General features: G+C 34.7%; 1 protein-coding gene and 1 pseudogene across 3 annotated transcripts in view; one reads left to right on the plus strand and one right to left on the minus strand.

Annotated features, from left to right (window-relative positions):
* The window catches only part of Thoc2 (THO complex subunit 2), a 125,821-nt gene extending 119,187 nt beyond the window's left edge, over nt 1-6,634 (plus strand). For all 3 annotated transcript variants that reach the window (XM_046468767.2, XM_058571554.1, XM_046468778.2), the window contains exon 39: nt 4,143-6,634. The gene's annotated coding sequence lies outside the window, so the exon portion shown is untranslated. The remainder of the gene's footprint in view (nt 1-4,142) is intronic.
* On the minus strand, nt 3,962-4,955 carry LOC124110083 (tyrosine-protein kinase Fer-like; annotated as a pseudogene).
* Nucleotides 6,635-7,626: the final 992 nt, after the last annotated feature.

Raw genomic sequence — 7,626 nt, forward strand, 5'->3', positions numbered from 1 at the left:
TTGCAATACTCTTTCTTCAGGGATTACAGGTATATGCTATCATGCCTGACCATCTTAATCTTTCTTTTAATTTGGCATTTTGCTTTCACCTAGGATCTCCATTAAAGAAACAAAAATCCTACTTCTCAGATCTTCATTGTAATGGGACCACCATTGTCACTGACAACTTTCACCATGCTTTTATACATCTTTTTTATTCATTTCCTAAGTATTATTATTTTGTATGTGAGGATTGTGCTAAAGATTTGAGTTGTTCTTATACTGGCCATGAATTTGTACTTTACTTGTCTATATAATCCCTCTGGAGGAAAGTCATGAAAAAGCTGGCTAAAGCTGTATGTTTGGCTCCTGATCTTGTAGCAAAGCTTCTAGATTCAGATGTTCTTGTAAAGATACATGTAGCTCCTTCAGTTTTCTTGCTGACAACTATGTATATACTTTTTTCTTGGATAAACTCTTAACTTTTGTTAGTCTCTTGATTTGTCCTTTTCCTCTGTGTCTTTTGATTGTTTTCTGGCTGCCTCTTTCTATTTGGATTCATTCAGCTATTGTGCAAATCCTTCTGGTTCTTTTTTTCCTTTCCTTCAGAAATCTCATCATTTTTGATTGGCATCATCTACCTTTAAGATGCTTCTAAGTCTACTGCCTTTACTTTAAATTTATTTTCTATTCTACAGAGAGGAGAGCTGCTAATATGTGTCATAAAAGATGTCACTAATTTTAAGATTTCATTATTGATTTTTAGAACAATTTAGGAGAATAGCTAGAGAAGTATCATTGATTTGTATCCATCACCTTGATTTTAGAAACATTGAAATAATCACATTAGAACTAAGAAATATATAAATGTGACCCCGATTATATTCCTTTCAGAGTCTGCCTTCCTGTTCTGACTGCTATTTTTAGTTGCAAATTCTGCCTGTTCACTGCATCTTTTGTTACCTGTAAAGTTTTTGTCCAATTTCATTTAATAAGCATATATAAGTATGTTACTTATCTACCTCCCTAGATTGTGGTTTTGTTGGAGGCTATGTATCCTTTCCTTCCTTGATTGAGTCTCTTGAACATTAGCAGCTTTGCATTTAACCTTTTGTTCTACCTTACTCTTTAAAAATTCTTGCCTATTGATGATCACAAGTTTGAGGCCAACCTTAGCAATTTAGCAAGACCCTAAGTAACTTAGCTACATCCTGTCTCAAAAATAAAGGGCCTGGGGAGGTAGCTCAGTGATAAAATGCCCAAGTGGGTGCTGGGATTCAGTCACCCAGCACCCAAATGAATAAATAAACAAATAAGATAAATTAATAAATTCCTGCCTATTAAGATTGTCCTGCAAAGCCATTTTTGTCTTCTCAATTTTAATTTATATTTGTAATCCTCATCTCATATCCTATGCAACTGTATGTTTAGTTTATTATATTTCTGTAACATTCCATTCCAACAAGGCCAAGTGTATTTGGTTGGTTAAATTCTCATCTCCATTGTCATATGTGTAAACAAACTCTTATCTTCTGAACCCAAGATTGGCAAATTCTCAGCCCCTAGTCAAATTGTGGCTGTTTACCTCTTTAGCCTCACACAAAATTAATTTTTTTAAAAAACATTAGTTTAATTTAGCAATCAGAAGATTTGACAAATCCAGATTTCAGTTTTTCTTGAAGAATTAGAACATCTGATAACATTGTGTCCTGATTTCTGCATGGCAACAATCAGATCTCCCTAGGTACAACCCACATAGAGCTAGGACCTTCTACCCTGCACACCCCCAATGCCCACAGTTAAAACCGTTCACCTCAGTCAGTCCGCACTCACCTCACTTCATTTGTTTTCATTATATAGCCCCTATAGACAGGTGATTTTTATAATCCCCCCCCCCCTTTAAGTCCATACTTGGAAATTTACTTCCTAAGCTCTCACAGATTTCTTATTTTAAGATTGTATTGCCATTCTAAGGCCTATTCCTAGATGGTGATAATGTGGACTGGGGTAGGGAGTATGTTAGGATAGCCATTGCTTACATGTGAGCTTGTCCTAGTCACTGGTTCCTATGCATATATACCTCCATAGATTGTGATTTTGTTAGAGGCTATGTATCTTTTCCTTCTCATCAAACAACCAAGTAGTTTTCTTTATTACCTGGGATGTTTTAGATACTCTGTTCACTTTACATGGAAAGCTGTGTGCAGAGGTAGTGTTTTCTCTGGGATTAGTGTGAACATTGATAACGAGCAACACTTTAGTATTTTTTGGCCATCAAAAGTAGGTTCAGTTTACTTACACTATTTATTAGAAGGGGAAACCATACTAATTAAAAAGAAGTTGTTTTATATGTTGCAACATATTTTGAGGGCAGATTTATTATGCTTTTATTTCATTTTGTAGTAATCATTAAGTATGCTTGAAATTATTGTTGGGAGATTGAAATGATAGACATGAAACAGTTTTGTCTGCATTATCCTTTATACTTTTAAAAAGTACTGGATATGGGCTCTGTGTACTGGTATTCATAGACAGTACACAACTGAGGGCAGGAGGAACTTTCTGTTCCTTACTCCTCTTCTTAAGGTAGACAAATATTCACTAAGGTGCTGTTTTTTTTTTAAACATCTGGATATGGGTATGAGCCCTTATAAATGGATCCTGTGCCACCTTTGCCCGAGTGTTAGTGTCCTCTGCACACATTTATTCTGAGAGGCATCCCTGGATCCAGTCAAGATTCATCTCAACAGAGCCTGTTTTAACTCTGTTACATTTTGTTTACATGGAACATCTCAGTAATTGTTTGCTATGAGAGTTCTTAGGTTGCAGTATAAGGGCAAATGAAGGTATAAAGTGGAATCAGTATGGCTGTCCCTAAGTCTTTCTCCTTATAAGTCTTTCTCCTTATAATTTCTTTCTTCCTTATAAATGTTCACTTGGCATTTTAAACATTGACTTTATTTGTATATGTATTTTTACTTGGTGTGTGTGTGTGGGGGATGGGGAGACACACACACACACACAGATTATGAAATCCTGACAGCTTCAGACACTAATACAAATGCAGGGAATACAATTCTGGGATGCCTTCTTTGAGGTAAAGACACTTAACCATGAATAAGGTATTATTTTGGTGGATTTGTATTTTATAGTTCCTCTTAAAATGTTTTTGTTGCCATCAAAACGGCTATTTAGGGAGGAATCTATGAACTACTGAGACATTTCTTAGGACCTTTTTGATGTAGTTGACCATAAACTTAATAAGCATGTATTTATAAAGGCATCCCTCTGATAAAATTGTGTTTCCCTTCTCCACTTTGATCACCTACCCTTTTCTCCAAACCACCTTACCTTTCCAAACTTGCCTCTTTCTGTCACAACTGTTTAGAACATCATTTAGAGTCAACTGCCTCAACTCTTTGAGAGAGTGCTCTTTAAGGGGCTTTTCATGCATAGTGTTCTGATTTCCTAATGGAGGTCATGGTGGAACATAGGAAAATGATAACCTTCCTAATACAGAACCTATTTCAGGCAAAAAGGAAAACCTAGGAAGTCCAGATAATTACCAATGTAAAATGATGCTTACAAATGTATTCCTGCTTCAGTGGGGTAGAAGGCCACCTTTTATTTGAATGTGTCCTACAAACGTGGTATTACCAGTACGGTTCGTAGTCAATATAGTGTCGATGTCTGTGGTGAAGGAAAGCAGACTGAAATGAGCCTGAAGGAGACAATGTTTTTGAGAAACATCAACAATCCTAGGTATGAAAAAGACAAATCTCTGTGACCCTTTACATTTAGAACCCATGCTTTCTTATTTACAGTGGTTAAAATGGCACATTTTTTTAAAGAAGTTAGTTTAAAAAATAAACTTTAAAGAATATTGCAGGTAATGTGATATAAATTCAATGTTAATGAGAAGAAAACTATTAACTCTGATGAAGATAGGGTCCCAAAGACTGAATTTGGCACTGTTTCATCTCTATGTGACTTTTTTCTTGATGATAGCTCTTTCTGAAGTTCATTGAACTTGGGGGCAATTTTCAAGTTTGTAATCACAGCACTTCAGCATTATTTTGTAATATTCTCTGGACACTGATGAGAGATTGACATCCAGTATCCTCTTTCCACTTGCTCTTGTGCTTGCTGATTTGTCATTCCAGGGAATGGACAGACCCCTAAGCTGAAGGTCTCCCAGAGGAGGATGCCAAAGCTCCATGCGTCACTCTAAGAACGATCTCTCCCATAATTAAGAGCTTCTGGTGCTGTCCATTTAATGGGAATCTGCTTTAAGTCAGAAGATGAATATACACCAATATCCTCTTGATGAGACATTCCAAAGTCACTGATTTTCAGAACATTATTTTCACCTCCAGGCAGTTTCTTGCAGCAAGGTCCCTGTGCATACAATTTTTACTCGAGATACGCCATCCAGAAGCAGCATCTAATGAAAATTTCACTAACTAACTGAGTTTTAGTTCATCCTTCTTTCTCAGAAAGGAGAGGAAACCACGTCCTGGAACCAGTTCCTTAAAGATGTAGATAGGCTGTCTTTGTGTGCGAACTCCTATAAGTTTGACAACGTTGGGATGATTATGTCACTTGAGGATTTTGGCTTCTTGTAAAAATTTTAATTTCAGTTCCTGGAAAAGATCTTCTTTACATGTTTTAATATCAACATGAATTTTATCCTTTAATGTCCCCTTAAGTATGTCATTACAATTTCCCTTGCCTAGTAATTCTCCTAATGTGATGTCTTCATGATTGAGAACCCATTTCTTATTCTACTAATTATGGTCATATGGACACCATAATGTTCTTTATTGGAACATTACCTTTTTTTCAATTTAAGAAATTGAGATATTCACCATTTTAAAGTGTACAATTCAATGGTTTTTAGTATATTCATTATATTGTGCAATCATCACCACTGTCTAATTTCAAAACATTTCTCTCACCTCCAAAAGAAGCCCCATGTTTGTTAGCAGTCACTCTTAATTCTCCCCTTCCTCCAACCCCTGGAAACCACTAATGTACTTTGTACGGATTTGACGATTTTGGACATTTCATATGAATGGAATCATGCAATACTGTGGCCTTTTGTGTCCGGGTTCTTTCACTTAGCATCACGTTTTCAAGATTCATCTATGTTGTAGCATGTATCAGTACTCCATTCCTTTTTATGGGTAAATAATATTCCATTGTATGAATGTGTATCATATTTTGTTTATCTATTCATCAGTTGATGAACAGGAACAATGACTTTAAGTATTAAATTGTAAGTTCAACATCAGTGTATCCACAATTATAATTGATAATGTCAAGATTAATACATGGTGTGAACAGAATTCTGTGTAGAAATGATATGTAAATTATTTGTCAGCATTTCATGCAAGTGTGATTATTTTCTAAGGCCCCTTCTAGCTCTCGTTTTATGAAATATGTGAATGTAGTATTTTCATCAATAAAGTTTAATGCGTTAAGCATTAGTTTAAAATTTGAGAACAAATGTTAGGCAGATATGAAGTTATTTGCCACATGTTGTAATGATCATGTTTTGAATTTATTTCAATATGCAGTATTTGAAAAATGTCAATACATAAAGGAAAGGAAATGAGTATAATTGAGTCAATATATTTTTTAAGCAATTTTTATAATTTAGCAGATGTTGCATCTTAATATAAGTCATTATTAAAATTGTGTCCTTGTGAAAAATGTGATGTTATTTTCCTCTTTTTTGTTAATCATGTAAAATAGTTTCCTTTTCTTTGGTAAATGTATTCTGTTCATTTTTGATAAGCTATTGCTTGCCCCATGGAATGTTTTACTTCTTGCTATTTTTTTCCCCTCCCTAACCCCTACCACTCCTTTATACACAAATTGTTCAGTGTTGTATTTTTTTTTAATGAGTCATACTATGCCCGTCTAAATGGTTTCTAAGAGTGGACAATGAGAAATACATGAATATTTTCATCCTTTTCTGGCAATTCAGTTCAAGTCTTTGTTATTGATGGGACTCACTAACTTTTCTTTCTTTAAACTTCTTTCCTTCCTTCTTTTTTCTTCCCTTCCTCCTCCTTTCCTTACCTTCCTTCCCCACCCTGCCCACTCTCCTCCTTTCTATCCTTCCTTGCTTCCTCTCTTCTACTTCCTTCCCTCTTCCTTTGACTTCCCTCATACCCTCTCTTCCTTCCTTCCTTTCTTATCTATCAATATAATCACTTTGTTTCTTTCAGGTGAGATTGGAATGAAATTGTTCATCTGTGACCAGAAATTTATTTTCCTGAGTAGATTGCCGAGAATTATGAATGAAGAGGGCCCATTTGCATCTCCTTAAATTATTCAGTTATCTGCTTTATTGCTCCATGTGGAAAACCTAAAATTGTTGAGTTGTGCATTACTGTATTTTTAACTTGTTGCTTAATTTCTACATGTTTATTTTCAGTAATGGCTGAAAGTGTTGATTGTTCCATATTTTTAGCACAATGTGCTGCATACACTTCCCAACAAGCAAATAAGGTTACATGTGTACAGAATTTCACTTTTGGTTAACTAAATATTGCCTGAGTTTAGTCTCCCCCCTCCCCCATTTTAAATGCTTCCTTTTTACTGTTTGAAACTGAAAATAAACAATTATTGAACCATTTTGAATTTACCTCATTTTAAAGCTCGGTTTTAATTTATTATTTGGCCTGTTTTTAATATTAGTTACTTAAATTGGAAGGAGTGTCTTTATGCAATGCCTAGGAATCATTTTATATAGAACATGTACATTAAAACCTGTTTAAAAAAGAAAAAGATAACAGTGCTCACTTATCCCTTGCCATTTTTTCCTTGTATTCACAAATCTTGGGGGGGGGGTGTCAAAAGTTAATTGTGTTTTAATTCTACAGCTATAGGAGCTTTGTATTGCTGAACTTTCATCTGGAAAAGTTTCACAGTGACATTTTTAAAAGAGAATTTTTTAATCTACTGAATTCTACCAGTGTAAACTTTTTTCTAAATAAAAAATAGTTTTCTCAAATGATTGTATATCATTGTGTATATTGTTGCTTATTTAGAATAACTTAGCAAAGATAATTCATTGAGCTTCCTAGCCCTTCTCCATTTTATTGTGGATAAACTACATTATTGTCAGATAACATTATCCTATAATATGGAAAAACAAAACATTTTGTTTGGTTACTTCTGCACTTGGAGTAAGCAGTGGGCTGAACATATGCCCAGAAGTATCCACTTCATGTTGAGCTTTCAGAAACAATGATACTTATACAAATCAAAATTTTCAGAGACAAAAAGTATATATATTTTTAAAGAATTAAGAAATGTTGAGGGGCTGGGGTTGTGGCTCAGTGGTAGGAAGAGTGCTTGCCTAGCATGTGTGAGGCACTGGGTTTGATTCTCAGCACCACATATAAATAAATAAAGTCCCATTGACAACTAAAAAAATATTTAAAAAAAAGAAATATTGAGCCTATCTTAGAATTGACAAAGGGGCATGAATCGTGATGCTCCCTTTCAGGTAATTGTAATTTGTGGAAGGTAATATGCAGAATAATTATTTGTGAGAGAGTGATCTATTCACTCCACTGTTGAGCACCCATAATGTGCCTAACATAAAAAGTATTTCATTAAAGTGATTTTTGA

Source organism: Marmota monax, unplaced genomic scaffold (assembly GCF_021218885.2).
Source record: "Marmota monax isolate L192 unplaced genomic scaffold, Marmota_monax_Labrador192_F-V1.1 WCK01_AAM20220418_F8-fsc00054, whole genome shotgun sequence".
NCBI classification, from domain to species: domain Eukaryota; kingdom Metazoa; phylum Chordata; class Mammalia; order Rodentia; family Sciuridae; genus Marmota; species Marmota monax.